The following is a 20,291-nucleotide window of genomic DNA, read 5'->3' on the forward strand; positions in this document are numbered from 1 at the left end:
AACTTTGGTCCCTTTGGTAAATAACCAGGCAGGGATTGGGAGACTGCAGAAAGAGTCCTTTAATATCCTGGTTGCCAGTAAAAAGAAAGAATAGGCTGTACATTTAATAACTTTGCATGTTTTATGACATTATTGTCTGTAAACCTTCTTAGTTTCCCCAGTAATCAGAAAACCGACTCCTTTAATAGAAAACATGGTGTACTCACCACAAGAGCTGAGAAAGAAAATTGGTCTCTTATGCAAATAGTTGAATTATAATCAAACACAAACACAGAAAAAGGTCAGGTTCCCAAAAGGATGTCTATTTACATTATAAATAAGGAACTGGGAAACAGGAAGAACATGACAGTTTTACTGCTCCTGAGTCGTGCCTTGCTAAGGTAAATGGCAATTTCGTGAGTGGATGAGCGCTCCTGGGAGAGCGAGCTGGAAGCAGCATGGACATCTGTCTGTCCGTCCATCTGTCCTGTGGCTCCTTCCTGCCAGGTCCCTGCCACTGGGTCCCCACAACCAGGCAGAGCAGAGACTACTCCCTGGTGCAACCCAGGATGGTATTATGGCTTTTTTCTTTTTGTGGAAAACTGTAAAAAGGCTTATTCTGTTCACAAAACCAAGAGGCTGATCCCTGGATAAGTCAGCAGGGTTTCCTATTTGGTGTTTGGCTAGATGATCTGAAATCAGTGCAAACAGCTCTGAAGAAAGCAAAATTTGTCACTTAAACTCTTCACTGAAGATAAAACAATTTCTAACATGAATCAAAATCCTCATGGACAAGGAGAAATTGGTTCCTCTTTATTATTAACACCTTTTGGTTCCCAGTCGTAAACTGTTAGCACATTCTGACTAAGACATTGGAGCTTTTTCAGAATAAGAAAACCAAAACCAATAAATATTTTACTATTTATAAGTAATCTGTTACTGGTGAGTAATGTACTCCTACTATAGCTTTGAATTAATGTATAACTTAAATAATGACCAGTCTAGTGCTGTTGTGTTGGTTTATATCCGGGAAGGCTTTAGGCAAAAGCAGGACCTGATGGGGATGGTTGAATAATAGAATATAGAGACAGGGAGCCTAACACAAGGAGAAAAGCAAGCCCAGTATAGGCGAATATAAATACAAGACAGGAAATATAAACGTAAGAAAGCTTTTAATAAGAGAAAGGAAAATATTCCCTTTGTCACTTCCCAGGAGGTGCTTCAAGTTTTTTGGGCTGCAGGCCGAGCCCATAAAACACATCCTGACCCCCACCTGCGTGAAGTGGTCAAGGCTGGAGATGATCTGCAATGAATACTGCCTGGGTATGAAACATTCAGCTCAAGAAACGTTCAAATAAGACAGAGAGCCCAGCGATAAGCCAAGGCTACTACAGCACTGCAAGTGTGAGAATGACACTGGCATAGCCATCTATGTCCGCTTGGAAAGGACGCTCTCAGACAGAAGGTGTAATCTCACACCTTGAGACTCACAACAGCTTCAGGTGAAAAGGCATTCAGGTACACATTCAGCTGGGTAAAATAGGAATAAAAATATAATGGAAAAGCTGTTGTACAGATGTGTGTAACCTCTATCAAGTGACACAAGGAAACCATTTGAGTCTATGCCTCTAATTCCTGAATCAACTCCTTCATCCCTAATTAATCAGGATAATCTGCAGGCTTTTGGTTCATTAAAATCACATCAACTTTTGCAAAGTTTTCTGAGCACTCCCAGAATTGGACATTATTCCCACTTCCAAACAAGTGCAATAAAACACGCTGCCTAAGACCAAGCTTCTGACAGTGCTCTTCTTATACCTGCCCAAAATAGACAGGGTATTTTAGGCTGGAGGGGCAGTTTGGCCCAGATCTGTCTCTGCTCCCTAGCACAGCCTGTAGCCTGCAGAACAGAAGGGCACAGGTAGCCGTATGCCAGCAGGAATCTGCACCTGCCCCCTCTCCTGCGTTGTTGCACAGCACTGAGGATCCTGCTCTGCCTCCGGCACATCGGATCAAATTGGTCCTTGGCCCAGATGCAAGCTTCAGGAAGAGAGGGAGCACACAGCCCCAGGCTGATTTATTGGGAACATGGGGCAGAGGAAGGACCTGCAAATAACCAAAAACCCAAGCTCTGAAAGATGAAGAAAGGGGTGTCCTGAGGCACCGAGTAATAAGGTGTCTTTCCTCCTATGAGTCTAAAGGAGATCAAACAATCAGTGAGAGACAAATAACCCTGCTCCAACAGAAAGAGGGATTAGGGACTGCTTCCAAGGGGAGAACCCACCAATAAATTCAAAGTGAGATTCAGCAAGAACTGTGGAGACAGGTCTAGGTGACAGCAGTTATTTACTGTGTGCCCATACAGACTTCAGCAGGACTCTGCTTTCTTCTCTTCCTCCTACATGTTAAATATTGCACACCAACAGTAGGTAACAGCTACAGTCCCACAAACCTAGGGGTGACCGCACACCGGCAGGTGAACGTGTGCATATAGCACATTAAACACACACATCCCCCAGGCTAGTCTCTGTCTATACATTAACTATTTGTCCAGGCTGGCTGCATGACAGCATCTGTACAACACTCAGCATCAGTGCTGTACAACCATTTTAAAAGCTGGAGAAAAAAAAAAAAAAAAAAAAGCACATAAGCTTTCCAAAATCCTGCAGGATATTTTCACTGTTACCAACAGCTGGACAGGGTTTTGCATGGTAATATCACAGCAGTCCATAATGCAAAAGAAAAGGAAGAGCTGGGGACTGAGCTGAGCCACCAGCATTCCAGCATGAAATGTTATTTCATTAAGGGCCACAAATGCAGATGCTGTTTCTCAGCAGAGCAGAATCCCATCCCACCAGTGCCCACTGCAGTCACTTGGTGTCAGGATGTCCCTAGCCCATAGTGTGCACTCCACCATCCAGAGTGGTGGAGCTGTTGGAGTCAGGATCCAACCAGGATGCCCAGGATGTGGAACCCATTGTATGTCTGTTAAAACCACAGGCACTCACAAGCAGCAAAGCTATTCTGCAGGTGCTAAGGTTGTTTTCACAAACACTCTACCTCTCTCCATCACAAAGTTAAAGGCTTGCCAAGATCAGCCTAATTGCTGAATCGAACCAAGATCTGAAAGAGCTTCCTTCCAGCCACACAATATTAGCAGAACCAAAGTGACCCCCCTTGACTGGGTCTTCAATATTCAGGGGAATGTGCAACGCTCTGCAGTTGTACCCAGGGAAGACATTACAAGAGGAAGAAATGTACTTTGAGCACTGCAAACTTATATTGTTGCATTACCATAGATGCTACCAACTTTTTTCCACCACCACAGGCAGTGTCCTCACTGGGATCGGCACTGCGGAAATATGGAAGCAAAGACTAATTCCTGACCAATTCTGAGGTAAAAGCTATCTCACATGAAAGGTTCTGGAGGGCCACCCCGATTCCTATGGAGCATAGTCCTAAATAACCTGCATTCCTCATCACTAATCCATAACGTGGTTATGCATAGCCAGAGCATGAGGATCCACCCAGCAGTGCTGCTTCTCTCACCATGCCACATCTCTGAGATTTGGCCCACTGTCCAAAGTGCTTCTACTCTCTGTTTTGATTGAGGAAAATGCAGAGAGTGCCTCAGGCTCCATTTGTACCAACCTGCAAAGTGATTTAGTTATAGTTTAACTCCCTCTTGAAAACGAGGTCAAGAGGTGAAGCGAACAAGCTAAGGAGAAGTCCTCCAGCAGGCATGTGGTTATTGGGTGCACTGCATAAAATCAGCTACGCCATCTCTAAGCATAATCTTATGATTCATCATGCACAGAAGCCTTTAGAATCTGGTGAGAACAACTGTTGTCCCTAGAAGTACTGGCTAACTTGGGTAAAAATGCCAAGACTTCTGTTGTACTGTTAGCTGTCTTGCCCCACCAGATGTGGCACCAGGCAACCTGTTCTGCCCCAGAAGAGGCTGAACTAGCAACTTGAAGGTTGAAAGAATCTGTATCCCTCAGTTCCAAAACATTGGACATTTTCACTCTGCCAGGGCTTCTGTGACTCTAAACGCTTTTCCAGGTATCTGAGATAAATTTTAACAGACTGTAACATCCCTCCTGGTTCACTACATGCAGGGAAAGCCCTGTTGCTTCATGTAGGTGCCAGAATGCGTTACTCACCCTGAAACACACAGAAGGCATTGAAAAAGCAGGGGCTTAACCAGTGAGCCTCCGGCTCATGCAATCCTTGTCTGTCGAAGGGGCAAAGAAACTACAAGCCACATTTTCTAAAGCAAGAGAAAAAAAAAATAAACACAGTACCTACTATGTGGCAAGAGGAAAAGCAGGGCAATCAGATTTGGTGGAACTTCTGAAGAACACTTTCCTGCGAGGGACATGTGCTGCCCTCCCTCAGCTATGGTTAAGAATAGGACATCAACATTCCTGAAGTTGTGAGGTTCGAGGCTTTTTTTTTTTTCCTCTATCTGATCTCACACTCCTGTCACCTTGGTACCTTAGTCCAATCTCAAGCTTTTCTAAGTAAACATTTCCACAGAGCAGCAATGGCACGTGTTAGCTCTTTTCATTTGCCCTTTGTATTTCCCAGGGTTGCATGCAATCTCCCATTCAGCAAGGATGAGGAGGCTTCAGTGAGGAGGCAAGGGGAAGCTTCTCAGAGGATATGACCAAGCAAAGTATGTTTTCCATCCCCTTTTCCCTGCAGTGATGGTTCTGCCCTTCCCTTCTCACAGCCCAGTTAGACAAGTCAGTCTCTAATCTGACCTTCCTCTGCCTCCCTCAACCCTGCATATTTCCTGCTAACATTCATCATGGCATGAGAAAAATGCGTGGCTCCAGTCAGAAGCCTCTGCCTGACCCACACCTGCCCACGGATCCTTCTCAGATCCTGTTCTCAGAATTGATTTGTAAACGTAGGTATTTCAGAAGGCTTACAGCTTTCATGGGGCCTTCACCCATGTCACTGCAGAATTAGTCTACAATCCTTTCCACTTCCTAGGATCCCTGAAAAATGATGGGGATTTGACATTTATATCTGGATGGCTTACAGGATACTTCTGCATCTCTGAAGAGCTATTGAGCTGGGGAAGCAATTGTCAATGTAAATTACGTGTAACTGGAAGATTTCTCCATCCACCCTTCTCTGAACATCTGGGCAGACCTTCAGCTGGTGTAAATCAGTGTAGCTGTGCTGTTACTCCAGCTGAGTATCTGGCACATGTGTCTTATTGCTCTTCCAATATTAAAAACACATTCGCTTTTTACGTGAGTTCAAATATTTATATAATATTCTTTGGACAATTTTACTTTTTGGTGGAGATTAATCTCCCACACAGAGATGGGTGTAAGTAAAATGGCTGCAGCATTTAGCATTTACCCAGCTCTTGCTTAGTGTCCCTTCTGAACGTTGTTTGCATCACTGTTTTTATGATGTGACATGTACATGAAAAAAATCCACATATCGGAAAGAACTGACAGGGGACCAGAAGCTGCTTACAGACAAGATTCAAAATATTTAATGAGTTTAATGCCCAGTTAACTAAAATAACATCATTTGAGTTATACAGGTGCCATTCTAGAGTTTAAGAAAAGAATCTGTACATTTCTAAACTGTGTGCCAGGTCATTGTATGAGAATACCTCCATTACCATCGGTAATGATCTGTGTTCCCTTACACCAGGGGATGAGCTGGCCACCTATGGAAGTATATTAATGGAATTAGACAAAGTTGATCTTCAGTCTTAGGCTACACAAAATTCAATTTAGAAGCTCTGTTTCACAGTAATATCTCAGCTCCTCTAAAGAAAAGATCCAAGCTCTGATGGTCTCCTGCAGCAGCCCTGTCCCCATAGCCATGCATGGAATTTGGGGAAGCTTTTTTCCCCGACTGTGAACTTCTGTATCTGAAGATTTTTCTCCTGACTTTCACTGCTTTCTACATTACTTGATGACCATCCTTTGAGCACCAGGGCAGACTTGCGTGATGGCTTCTGAATTTTGACTGCAGTTCATCACTGTTTTTCACAATGGTTGCTGAAACAGCTCCATGTTAACTACTACATAAATCTCCCATTTCCCCCGAATGCAGACAGTTTGGAATCCTCTGCTGTGTGACTATAGAGTTTTTTCTTCTCATCAGTCACACTAGAAAAGTTATTAAAAACAGGGTTTTTAATAAACCCCAGAAAGTTATGTATTTCCTGTACATGCCTGGCTAGCAAGAGAGAGACTCCTTTTCAAAACTGCCATATGCAAAGCTTATATCATCTGCCAAGGAAGCTATACCTAAACTCAGAGCAGCAGAAGTGAACTGAAAGAAGAACCTGCGCATATTTCCTTTACCAACCAACCCCCAGCTGCTTCAGACAAATGACTAGGAATGAGATTTCTGCACATCTTTAAAGCCCACAGGATTCCTCTGTCAGCACCAGAAAGAATCCTATTGCAAAACCCCTCTCCATCTTGTCTTGTCTGCCTACAGAATGAGCTGGCTAAGAAGCATGGCTTTCTTGGTCTGTCACAACATCTGGAAGTCATATTAACACATCCAAGCAGATGAGCGCCGGAGACCAGCGAGTTATGTAAAGAATGAACGTGTCTGCCCAACCCTCTTCCCAGACACCACATTATCGTGAGGGGAAATAAATGGAGCCCAATGGGGGAATGCAGGTGCGAGAAAAGGATGGCATTTGTACACACCTCTACATCACCTTCATCACGTCAAAGACCCTACGTTTAATTTGCGTTCAGAAGGACAACTGAAATTTCATGCTACTCAATGTGTACGTTCCCCTGCAGCAGGCCAAGGGAGATATAGGGAAATGCAATTATAAACAACTGGTGGGGCAGTAACTCCCAATCTTCATTTTTAGCTCAGCAGCTGAGATAAAGAGTGGTCTACACTACAGAAAGAGTTCACTACCCTGATAGCTGTGGTTGCACTGAAGTTTCTGGTAGCAGCATCGTGCCTTGCAAATAGAGCCCTGTCTGTTGGAAGAAGTATTTCTTCCATAGTGGTTACTGACTGGCAAAATTTCTGTGTTTTCCATACTGCCTATTTTCACCACACTGCAAACAGACAGTCTGATGTGAACTGCTTATCATCAGTGCTCACTTGTTGTTAATATTTCATCTTTTAGGTCACCAAAGAAGTGTTGCCAGCCTTGTCCTACTGCTTGCATTTGCAGACCACCAGAGCAGCACTGATCACAGCTGCCAGGCCTGGGACTGTGACACGCTCTGAAACATCCTATAAATACTAGCCCACCATCTGATGTGCAGTTTGACGAACAGATGGCACCGATGAAATATCTCTCAAATGCACCAAATATTTGTCAATAGAAAGTCCATGCCTCAGAGCCATCCAACAAACTGGTATATGCTATTGCTTCGCTGACCTTTAACTGGTGTGAAGTTGAATGCCACATTGTTCTCATACTCCACACGACAGCCACTGGAAATGCACGGTGGGTCTGCTGCTGGAGTTTTGCAGCTCTCCGCTAAATGTGCCATTTGCCACTGCCCTGCCACCTAGCAGTGCCTGAGGGACATCTCTGGAGGCTGGTGGCTGCTCAGAGCGAGGAGAGTTGGCTGGTGACGACAGCAGATGCCGATCTGGTTACTTGCGTCACATCTCCACTGGCATGATGGAGGTGGTGAAGACCAAGGGCACACAACCTGCAGGACTGGCCATGAAGAAGGGGAGGCTCTGCCAGTTGAACAAGACTGGGACATCTGCCCTGGCACTGACACTGCAATTTTGAGTCCATATGGGAACGCTGAAACAAATAAATGTGTAATATTGTCCTCAAAGTTGTCCTTTATTTGTTTAAATAAAAATAATTTAAAAATGTAAAATGAAACGGAGCCCTGCAATACTAGTTGCGTTCTTTAAAATACTATCTTCTGACTAAGAATAGTTTAGGGTTCAGGTTATTCATCAATGGCTTTTAGAGGATTAGAGGGACATGATAACATGCAAGTTTGGGACATCCTACCCCCTGAATTGCTATCTATGAAACAGAACTGAGAGCAGCATTTGGACTATGTAGCAGCCATGAGATTTCCTTGGAAAAAGCACATTAAATTGATTGACTAACAGCACAAAGATATTTCCCCATGCAGCTGCAGTCACAGAAAAGGGAAATACCTTATTCCATAGATGTCACAGAGAGCTGACTGCTGTTCATGAAGAGCCCTTGCATATTGACTGCTAAGGCAAGTGGCAGACAGGGCAGCCTGGCCATGGTGTGGACAAATGGTTCTGCCCCTCAGTAGGATGTGTCATCCCACATCTTGAGGTCTCTTCCAACCTAGAAATTCTGTGATTCTGTGATTTGTCCAAAACCACTATAATCTAGTAGAGGAATAATTTAAATTCTTCCTATCTGAAGGAATCAAGGAGTTACTTCAAACACAGATCTGGCCCCCCCAACCATGATCCAAAAATGCGAAGTGGAGGAATTTTAAAGGCATCACTCAATGGCAGCTACCCACACCTAGTTACTACATGGGATTCAGCACAGGCACCCACCTAAAAGGAATGAGGGCCAGAACTTCAACCTATACCTGAAAGATCAGAGATCAAAGAGCAGCCGCTGCATAAAACTCTATAAATTCCTTCAGTCAGATGAGGGACAGGTTGGTCTTGGTTTGACACAAACAGTTGTAGAGCTTTGTTGCAAACTACAACCACACAGGTATTTCATTTGTTTTTACCCTTGGCTGTTATCATCTCCCCAGAGCTGGCTCAGGCAGAAACAGGTCAGTTGGTTCCAGTCAAACCTCTGGGGAGGAGAAGGAGGAGGGACCACTTATTTGCACTGCTAAGCAAAGCCAATCTTTCTATCACCATCTGCCCTGCTCTGTTGCTAGATGAGTTTAAAAAAATGCATAGCTAGGAAGAACAAAAATACATACCCCACCCAGCCTCCCTCCACTATATAGCTGCCCTAATCGAAGGTTAAAAATGAACTCGGGCCAATGAGATGGAAATAAAGAATAAACATGCAGAAGCATCTGAGATTTACTACTCAGATATGACTATTTTCCATGGGATTTGACTAAGAATTTCTGGCAGAGGAATGGAAAGCAAATCTCACTCTGTCCTTTGAATGGAATGGGGATTTTCAGGTCTTTCTCTAGCTGAGTAAGTGCAGGCATGTGCAGCTTTCTGTGGATGTTAGCAGATGTAAATACCATGTTCAGCAGTCAAAGGTCCGGCACAAGCTTGCTGCTTTCAGAGGATATGAGGTTTAAAAAAAGCCTGTAAAGACAGCAGGAGCCTTCCTTGTCTCAAATGCCTGACCAAAGCCCACTGAACCAGCAGGTTATCTGAATATGGATGGTTTGCTCATTCTGAGCACGAGGATTTTTTGCTGAATTTGGTTACAAAGCTTGCAGGGAGCTTTAGAATAATTGGGGCTAAAAGATGAGTTTCCCCTCTTCCCCTTCATTTCAGCTACACAACTCCAGGCCTTAGCAAATTTCAGCTCTACAGCTGAAACACAGAAGAGATGTCTCTCAGCAGCCATAGATGCGTATAGTTCTCAGAATATGCCAAAACAAGATCTATGTAGTATCCATTGTTAGAGCAATAAACCTTTCCCAGTCTGGGAACACCACATCCTAACTGACATGTCACACAGACAGTACATCCTTAATTAAACCCCTTATAATTAACCGGGCTTCTCATGTCACTCCTGACACCTGAGCCAGCATCTCCACAAGGTGCCACACAAAGAGGCATGGATGCACCAGCCTGCTTCAGAAAACCCAGCCCAGCACAGCCTGACCTCAATTCCCACCCACACTCAGAGGAAAGGCAACTCAGCCAACCACATCCAGAGCAATCCCCAAAAGAGACAAAGGGATAGTGTTCAACGTCCCTTCTTCCCCTAAAATACTGCTTCTAGTGCAACCTTCTGCTTTCCTGCATCTTTCAGCACCCCTACAGCAGCAGAGTGGGGCTCCTGCTGAGAATGGGGATGCAGGTCCTGGTGTGGTGCTGATGATGAGACAACACCTCCCTTTCCTGGGTCAAGGCAGGGTGCTGGGATTCCCCCAACTCCACTGTCCCTCCTGGTTTTGTATACCTGTGAATGCTCCATGTTGTTTTGCTATACTGGAAGGACTGAGGAGAATCACTCCCACCAGTTAAGAGTGGTGCAGAAAGTCACATCGCAGCATGGAGATTTTTACTCCATAAGTTATTACAGAAAATATCTGCTGTTGGAGGGAAAACACTAAATGGCCAAGAGAAAGCACTGCATCCGAAGCTGACTGCATTAAGCTTGAAACCCAGAAACCCAAGTCCTCAACTGGTGTAAACTAGCAAGTTCCAGTTACATCACCCATATATCTAACCAAATTCAGTATATTCCCTGAGACTGCATCGTGCTTGGCAATAGCCTGCTATTCTATATGTGCTCTCAACTAGCACGACCCACGTTCAAAGGATGAGATTTCCAGCCAGATCATTGTCTGAAGGTTGGGATTTGGAGGTGGCTCAGCAAGTGAAACATACCACATGACTTCAGATCACAGCAGTGGTCAGAAGCAGAGCCATGCACTCTGGCTGTGCCTGAGGAAATCCAGAGCAAACAGAGCAAGCGGGCCAGACCTTGCTGAGATCAGCAAAGTGAGACTGCAGCTCTCTTACAGCGCACTTAATACATGGCCATCTGGGTACTTCATGAAAGGAGAGAGAGAGAGGGGGAGAGATACTGCTTAGCTGCTTTTGCTTGAGCCATGAGAAATCTTCCACTCTTTACCTCCTTCCCCAAATTTAAAACCTTAACATCGCTGGTGCTATCAAATAGCTAGTTCTACTGAAGAGATGTTGGACAGTTGCATCTCAGATTCACAATGTGATCTAAAAACTTTTCAAGCTCCTAATTTTACCAGGGCACACAGATTTCTATTAGGAGCCTAAATAGCATTGTGAAGTTTATTTCAAATTATCTATTTTCAGACCTGTTGAGCCAAATACAGAACTAAATATCCCTTTCAGCCTGTGTTCAGATGGTTTCTCTCTCAGTTGTGGTGGAGCTATTTAGTTTCGATGGGGCATAGAGGGAAATTCAGGCAGTGGCTCTGATCTTGCCACATCTGGGATTCCTGCACAAAGTCCTCACCTGCAGCAAACTGTTTGGATTTCCACTGGAAGCATAAAGTCATCCAGGTGCTACAAAAAACAAATTGAGCAACAAGCCTGCCACACCTCCCACTGCCCATCTGTCAGCTTTCACAGACAACAAATTTGCTTGGGACAACAAAGATAGCTCAGGAAGTAATCAAATGAGCCTCCTTCAGCCTTTGGGTTCAAATCACCATAATTCTGTAAATGTACGGACTGAGTTCAGGCAGGGTGTGGTCTGAAAGCAACTGAGATTCAGCTTCAATGTTTTTATAAATTATCTGGATACAGGACTCACATGCATACTAAGTAAGCTTGCATATGACACTAAATTGGGAGGACCTGTTGACTCACTCAAGGGTGGAGAGGCCTTGCAGAGAGATCTGGACAAACTAAAGGGCTGGGCAATCACCAACCACATGAAACTTAACAAGAGCAGATTCTGCACCTGGGACACAGCCATCACAGAAATGCATAGGCTGGAGGAGGATAGGTTTGAGAGCAACCCCACAGAAAGGGATCTGGTTGACAGAAAGTTGAACATAAGTCATCAGTGTGCCCTGGCAGCCAAAAGGGTCAGCCATACACTGGGATGCCTCAGGCACAGCACAGCTAGCAGGTCGAGGGAAGGGATTGCCCTGCTCTGCCTGGTCCTGTGGCCTCACCTCAAGGACTGTGTGCAGTATTAAGCACCACAATATAAGAACGATATAAAGCTACTAGAGAGTGACCAAAGGAGGGCTACAAAGATGGTGAAGGGTCTAGAGGGGAAGACATAAGGATCAGTTGAGGTCCCTTGGTCTGTTCAGCCCAGAGCAGAGCAGGCAGAGGGGAGGCCTCATGGCTTCCTCAGGAGGGGAGCGGAGGGGCAGGCGCTGAGCTCTGCTCTCTGGGGACAGCAACAGGACCCGAGGGAACGGCATGGAGCTGGGACAGGCTGGGGGGTTAGGGAAAGGCTCTGCACCCAGAAGGTGGTCAGGCACTGGGACAGGCTGCCCAGGGCAGTGGCCACAGCACGGAGCCTGCCAGAGTTCAAGAAGCATTTGGACAACACTCTCAGACACATGGTTTGATTTTTGGGTGGTCCTGTGTGGAACCAGGAGTGGGACTTGATGATGTGCGTGGGTCCCTCCCAACTCAGGGCATTCCATGATTCTATGACTCAATGGACACATCAGGACAAAATTCACTTCCTGCAATCCTTAGTGGGAACCATTCCTCAGCTCATATGCAAGAGACAGCCCTGGGTCACTCAGGGGAGCTGACACCCTAATTCTTCTCCCTCTCTTCCTCCACACCAGCAGTTCTAGCAGCTCTTCACACTCTGGCTCAAACTGGTCCCATTCAGTGTCATGGTCACCTCTCCCAGTTTAATTCACATTGGCAAAAAGCAGTGTTACTCCTAATGACAGTTTAGGATTAGGATTTTCTAATAATTTAAATTAAGAACTAACCCAGGTTCTACTCTTCCTTCCCCAGAATTAGAAACATCAGACAACGTGGAGCTGAACAAAGGAAAAGAACACAAAATTCACAGACTGGTTTATTATAAAGAGCTGCTAGAATGTTTTGACAGAACTTTAGAAGTTATTTTAAATACAATAACTAGATAAATCCCTGGTTGTGCTCATTAAGTTTATTGAGCACCAGCCAGGTCACAAGACAGTTGGAGCATCAGTCCTCAATTGTTCCTGTTGGCATCCAGCTTCTGCTCAGGTCTGTGTCCTCAGGGACACCTATATCTTACTTCATAGTGGGTTTACCCTGAAGTAAGGAAATTTTGTCCTCATCTGGATTGTTATTGGGTACATCTGTCTGCTGTACCCAATAACAATCTTCTTCCAGCACTACTGTCTTTGTGATGTTTGTAACATAAATTCAGTATTAGTAGGTGTTATGAAAACAGATGTGAATGAAAACAAAGATGCAAAAAGCACTATGGTTACAGGTACAATGAGAAAGCAATACCTGGAGAATCTTCTTCAGTTTTAATGTGGAATAAATCTTGAAGTTTTCATGGACATGCAAGGCTTTGTATAACCCAGACAAGCAATGCTTTTGGGTTGCACTAGAGCAGATAGAAATGTTTGTACACACTGAGGTGTACCACCCCATCTACAACACCTACTCCGTAGAAGATAGATATTACAGAATTCTAAGACCGCAGGCTTTGGATAGACACAGCCTACCCTTCTGATCCCTGACAGTACTTTTTTTGCTGTCATCCCAGAAAAGCCAAATACATCTTTACTGCTAGGATTCCTGAAAGAAGAAAAAAATCCCTTCAGTATATGACAAAATCCTTAATATAGGGTGTCAGTATCATGATTACCGCTTGACAGACAGGAAAACTGAGAAAGAGAGGTCCATGTTTGAAAGAGGAGGTTTGAGCAGTACAGGCTCCTACTTGCTTGCCTGCGCTACCTGTAGCAAGCCCAGCTGTCCTTGCCTGAGGGCACAATAAGCTGCTGTGTGTACCTAGGTGGATGGGAACACGCATGCCCTGGAAGATGCCTAAGGCATGGCTCACCAGATAGATGTACAGCAATGAGGATGGCCTCAAGGTAGACATTGCAAAGCAGATAGCCCATAGATATCTGACAGGCCAGTTCTGAGCTAAGAGATGGACTTCAGCCTCCTGGTTCTGTTCTGACTGTATCCTTCTGTCTTACATTTCACAGGCAATTAAAATATCCCCCTCAGCTAACTTAGAGCGATTGTCTTTTTAAGATACTGATATTCACTCTGAAGATAATGGTTCTTTATCAGCTAAGAGGTGGATCAGAGTATCCAGTGCCTGTGGTAGCCATATTTTCAACCAACTGAATGACAGAGAACAAAGCAAGGGATGGTTGCTAAGAGCATCTCATCCTCTGTACAACCAAGTCTCATAATGGGTGTATCATGGAAGAGAACTTAAAGAAAAGACTATGCTGTACCATGTTATGATGCATTTTTAAGTGGGATAAAAAAGTTTTTATTTGTTGTTTTCTAATGACATCATGCCTAACATTGTGGAGTGTGCTACAGTACACGGTGACAAAAACTGGGCCATTTACAGTATAGAGTTCTCCAAGTGCTTCACACCATTTTAGCCCATAGACTGCAAAGATGTGAAGAGAAGTTAAAGAGCACTGATTGACATACAATACATACCATTACCCACATGCAAAATCTAAAGTCCTATTATGTAAAGATTCATTGAAGCTTCTTCAAGCAGCATCCAGTGCTGGGTTTGAAGAAGATTGAGGTTTTCTATATAAGACAAAGATGGAGGAAACCCATGACAACTGTAATCTGCTCACATTGCTGTGCTGTAGAATGGGTTTACCCATGCACCGTGAAGATGGTACTCATACCTGTCATGAGCAGGCTGGGATAAACAGAATCATCTGCCTGCCTCTGAGCTCACAAGGATCGTACTCCATTGGGCGTTTTAACATCTGTTGGTATTGAAACTGCTAAAAACTGTCACCATATGAACCACTTCAGAAAGACTAGGTATCAAAATGCCAGCTAGCAGGAACAAAGACATCTGTAAAAGGTAGAGTTTGATGTTTAAACAGCAGAAGGCTTTCTAGATATTCTAGATATTTCTAGATATTCTGAAAGAAATTCTGCTGGTGGAAGAGAGTCAAATAACATACTCATTTCAGCTCCAAGCAATGCTCTTTACGTAAGTCCCTGCTGGATAAGCTACAAGGAATTGCTCATAATTGACTATGGGTTTGCTCTGGAGGCATTGAAGGCACAAAAGAAATCAAACTTTACCAGACTTCAGTCCTACCTGTGTTAATGCATGGAACAAGGACTCCAGTGCTACTAAGAAACTAATACTATTGAGAAACAGACATTTCATGCAAGTTGCCAGTCCTATTTCCTAGATATAAAGTGCTAGAAATGTGTGCATAACACAGATGTCAAACGTGCTACAGGGCTTGAAAGTTCATCTGGTGTCAACAACACTCATTTCTTGGATGTGTTTTCTCCTTGGATGAATCATCCTGGACACAAAGTCCTAATTATCCACCCCAAATCAGATAATGGTCTTCACCTGGCTGCAACAATGTACTAGCTCTTTCCCACATTGAACTCATCAAATTACCAGTGATTCACTCACTACTGTATCTGGTGCAAGTCCAAGTGTAGAGGTTACTCTGAATCAATTCAGTGTTCAAGAAAATTAAAGAAGAAAATTACTCCTGAATTGGAAGGACAGTTATCACAATAGTATTCACTTAATTAGGACAAAAACAGTTAAATTTTACTGCAAGAAGTTAGTCTTCTTGCTCTTACACATCTACTTTACCAGCTTGACCTTCACTATTTCATCCACAAAGATGCCAGCTTTTATATTACTTTGGGTGAATTTCAGAAGGTTGGGTTAAACAATCCAAAAAAATTGGAAAGCTTGGACAAGCTATTTGACCTTCTTAAGTCTGCAAGGCCTGATACTAAGTACTCAGTCATTTACATTTCCAGCCAAAAGCAAAAGCACATGGACCTATACAGACAAAAAACAAATGTGGAGGAGGGACTGCAATGGTTACTGGAATTGGTTACGGCCAGCCACCACCATTACTTGTGACAATCAAAGTGGGATTTGCACACTGAAAGACATGGGTGTGACTGCTGCCCAAGTCAAAGGGCTTTTCCACTTGGTTTTTGCCCCAGCTTTCTTTTCCAAGCCAACTCCTTCTTTTTCGGAAATTGCTCACAACTTTCTTCAAGGATTCCTTTGGGAGGTGAAGTTTTCTAGGCTAAGATTCAACCCAAAAGGTTTTAATTTTAGCCAAATTGATTTGACCATTTTTGAGCAGTGAAGGAATGGAAGAAAATACTTTTCCCATATGTTCCAGTCAGTGGAATATGCTTGCAGAGAAAAAAAGAATCCTTGAGGAGACCGAGGGGGAGAGGGGCTAAATATCTCTAAAGGATAAAAATATTCCCAGACACAACACCACCATGAGCTAAGCCCCAACCTTACGTCAAAGAACACAGCAGCAATGGCATTTGCATTTACACCAGCTGAGTATCTGGCCCATAGGAATAGAGAAGAAAGCTTTCTATTAAAATTTTGGATAGAACTCATCAGAATCTAAACAACATGGAAAAAGCTTTCTATGTTAACTCCCTTCTTGTTATTTTTTCAAGATCAAGAGATAGCACAATCCTATGCATGAAGAAGCATTGCTGCAAGTCCTGCCTGAACACAACGAATCCCCACAGCAAGACACCTCTGCTCAGACCTTCAGAAACAGTCAGGACCTCCCCAAAGAATCTGAGCTAATTAGCCATGAGGGCTCATTAATGGCTGTGTGTTCCCACATGATACTTTTGGCACCTCAGCTGGTCAGCCTCCCAGTCAGACCAAGCTTCCTCCATCTCCACCTGTGGAGGCTGCATTGGCTCTTAGCTGTATTGAAAAAACATGAAGTCCAGGAAGAAAATGGATAAAGTCAGTGGCAAACAATTTTCACAACTAGAGTTGCCCAAGCCTTAGCACTTCCAGTACCTGGAGAAGATGAATCTCAAAACTGAGGGTTTCTACTTCTGACCATGGAAACTCAAGGATCTATACTGACAGATAACATGATCCACAGTGCTGCTTAAGGCAGAGCTCACAAAGCTTGAAACATCCCACGGCAAAGAGATCTAGAGTGTAACTTCAGAGTGTAAAGCCTAGAAATTCAAAAACTTAGTAGATTTCTTAACTTACTCTCAATAGATCTTCCAGGGTTTCCCAGATTCTTAGTTTCTCTTGTCAGGCTCAAGACACTCCAGTTTCTTCAGCATCCATGATGTTTTCATTATGTTACCTAGAAGCTGTGTACAAAAAAGCCCCAGAGTCACGAGCAGCATGCTCATTTTCATTTAATAATATCATTATTACTATTAAATAGCTACACTATAGCTATTTGCAGAAGATCTCAAGAAGATTGCTAGGCATTTTCTGAAAGCCTAAATTGTCTGCCTCAAACAGCGTACAATATATAAAGGTGAACATCAAATAAAGAATGAATTAGGCAATAATATAAACAGAGCTACATAATTTTATATCATTTTGAAGTTTAAAAAACTATATTCATGCTAGCTATTACTTGTGAATTAACTCTTTCAGTACCTCCACTCAGCTATTTCTAATCTGCTGGTTCTTAATCTTTGTATTTAATACAGACACAAACCTTGGAGGGAAAATAATCCTTTTCACATTCTACTTCTTACACTCTCCTTTGAGCACCTGCCAAAGAGTTCTAGTGGACACAGGCCCCTTATAAGTGCTTCAGTACAGGTGGAGGACACTGAGAATGATTGGTAAGCATTTGATAGGACACAGGTGAGTTGGGAAGACAGAGAGACAAGACAAGACAAGACAAGACAAGACAAGAAAGAAAAAAAGCAGCAAACAAGTTGTGAAAAGCAATCCTGTGACCCTCACACTTGGTGCAGATATAGAGACAGGAGCAATAACAGGAAAGAAATGCAAATGGACATAACACCAACACTCTAAATCAGCAGATTTTTCTAGCAGTGATCCAGCTTCCATATCTTTAGCAGTTGTAGTCTGTGGAAGGTTAAATTAGAAAAGGAAAGATATCAGGAGGCTTAAAAGGACCAGGAAGATGAGAAATTACAAAAGTAGAAGGGAGGGCACTTTGAAAATAATAAAAATCTCATTGGGAAAAAGCTGTGAGTTTTGTTAGAGATTATTTGTGTGTAGCAGGAAAGACAAAAGTATCACATAAGCTGAGAAGTAGTTTTTTAGTAGTCAAGAAGATGGTAGAAAACCAATAGGTTGGTACTTTAATTCCCAGGAAATCTTAGCTGTAGGTCAAGGATGATGAATAACCTATTTATATTCCACACCACAGACCCCTAGAGACATGAGAGTCTGTAGGAAGAGGAGGTTAGTCTATATTCCAAATATTTCTCTGATGGAACTATATCTCCAAGGAGAAACTAATGATGACAGGTTACCAAAACAAACAAACAAAAACCCCTCTTGCTAGGACAGTTTAGCCTGAGTGATATAACCTAACCAAACAAAAGGATTTTTTACTGTCTTGCTTTTTACACAGTAACATTTGCTAGCACAACTCCATTCGATTTGAACATTTTACCCTTCTGTCAAATCCCTATTGTTTGTTTACTACATAGGTAGGTTCTTGCAAAATATACCTGTCCCAGGTCCCAACCCTGCAACAAGATCAGCAAAGTGACATTCTAGGAAAGGTTTCCTGTATTGCAACCTGCTAATTTTCCTGCTGTTGTCAAGTCTCAGTGATCAAAGGCCTGAGTCATGCCCTGTAAAAGCTGTATGTTTAGGTTAAACACGATGGGGTTTAACACAATGTTAGGTAATAAACATTGGGCTTCTTTTTAACTGCCCTTTGTTTAGGGTTGCCCATTGTACAGGTAAGAACTCTGATTACAAATAAAGCTGATTTTTTTTCACCCTGGGAACTGCAGAGCTCCACCCAGCCAGGGATTAGCTCTGCATGTCCCTGGAGCAGAGGTGCTGCGATGTGCACCTAAGGCAGCACCTACAGCCTGGCTGACCAGGCAGCCGTCCAGGCCCAGCTGGGTCAGTGGTACTGGCCACACAAGGGAGAGACCCCGAAGCTGAGAGCAGTAGAGTCCTTTTTCCCAAACAATTAGAGAATTCTTGTGATTGGCTCAAGGGATGATGGCCCCAGAGAGGACCTAGAGCTCCCTCTGTGACCTTAGCTTCTTATAAACCCTACAGTGTTGTGTCTCTGTGTTGGAGTTCCCTATCCACCAAAGGGGATGATGATTCTACCCAGGTCCTCACTGGTCTCTTTCAACTACTCAGAGCAGCTGAATAGTACATAAAACAGGTTAGGGTAAGAGCTTCATCTGTAAACACCATTCAAACATGATTATAAGTGCTCTTTCATTTAATTTGACAGTATATTTAATTTTTGTCTAGAGTAAGCACACTGACAAAGCAGCCAGTACTAAATGTGCAATAGGCAGTACTTGATTACTTTAAATGTCCTTATGTCTTGTGAGGCATAACCTGTCTCTATACGAACTGTTATAACTGTGATCCGTACTGTGACACATCCTCTGAAGACCTCAAAAGTCTCTAAAATATATATATATTGGCTACCATGAAGCTTTGTGGATATCCCCCTGAAGAGGAAGCAGAAATGGAACCCATGAGTGGTTCAACTTGCTGATAGGGCACACGCAGCATGCCCCATATTTCTTAAAATACCATATGTCAAGGACTGTGTTGACCATAGAGCTGCTGAGACTTGCAACCCTAATATCAAACAGATGTGAAGAAAATCTGGTCTGGATTTCAAGACTTCACCAGAAGGGAGCAGGAGAGGCCTGCAGAAGAGCTCCAAGCAATGTATGCAGTGTGGACAGTGTTGTCCTGCACAGAGCCTGGCTTTGCTGTAGGTGCATCACAGCCAGGCTCCCAACAGATATGACAACTGAGAGAGCAAGAAACCTGACCAACATCATTTTGTGACCTGGGAAATTGTACCGTTGCATTTTTCCCTATGTGTGCAAGGTGTTTGCCTATAAACACGATGGTCTTATGAGGACAGCACAAGTTCTCCCCTTCCTTTCCCCCTGCTAGTGTACTTACAGTTTATAAATGCATGTATGCCAGTAGAGTTCAATCTTATGTAAAAGGAACATAAATTAAGTCCAGTTTCACGTACTTCTATAAATATATAACTGTACCTATGCTAACTGGTAGGACAGGTTAAGACCAATATAGAATTCTACCCTTTTCCTACTGACATGGTTATATTGGTCCTCATAGCAAATTTGCAGTTGAGGACTGAGAAACCAAGTCTTAACTGATCCCATGTAAAGGATAGTAAGAAAGAATCTAGTTTTAATAGTACCTAGTTAGGAGCAATGTTTCAGAACATGTTGAAAAAAAAAATAATTAAAAAGCAAGTATGGAAAATGAAACTTTTCCCAAGTGCTGAACAGTTTCCTAGACAGCAGTTCATGAACCCCTGCCCTGGACACAAGGCTCCAGCTGCTGGCTGTCTCACAGTTGCAGAAGCAGCCCTGCAGCAAATTTTGCAACTGGTTTCTTGAACACCAACATTAGCAAAATATGCCATGCAAGTATACCGGTCCTTACCTGCTTGGAGTCCTCTTACCTACCCTCATCT

At 43.3% G+C, this 20,291-nt stretch overlaps 1 long non-coding RNA gene across 3 annotated transcripts in view; it reads right to left on the reverse strand.

Annotated features, from left to right (window-relative positions):
- Positions 1–17,490, reverse strand: part of LOC137858963 (uncharacterized) — a 41,309-nt gene extending 23,819 nt beyond the window's left edge. For 2 of the 3 annotated variants that reach the window (XR_011098101.1, XR_011098099.1), the window contains exons 1-2: positions 17,307–17,487; positions 16,841–16,947 (exon numbers count right to left, since the gene is read on the reverse strand). This is a non-coding gene — a long non-coding RNA (uncharacterized lncRNA). Of the gene's footprint in view, positions 1–16,840; positions 16,948–17,306 lie in introns of all 3 variants that reach the window. The other variant, XR_011098100.1, reaches the window with a different exon arrangement.
- Positions 17,491–20,291: the final 2,801 nt, after the last annotated feature.

Source organism: Anas acuta, chromosome 6 (assembly GCF_963932015.1).
Source record: "Anas acuta chromosome 6, bAnaAcu1.1, whole genome shotgun sequence".
In the NCBI taxonomy this organism is placed as follows: domain Eukaryota; kingdom Metazoa; phylum Chordata; class Aves; order Anseriformes; family Anatidae; genus Anas; species Anas acuta.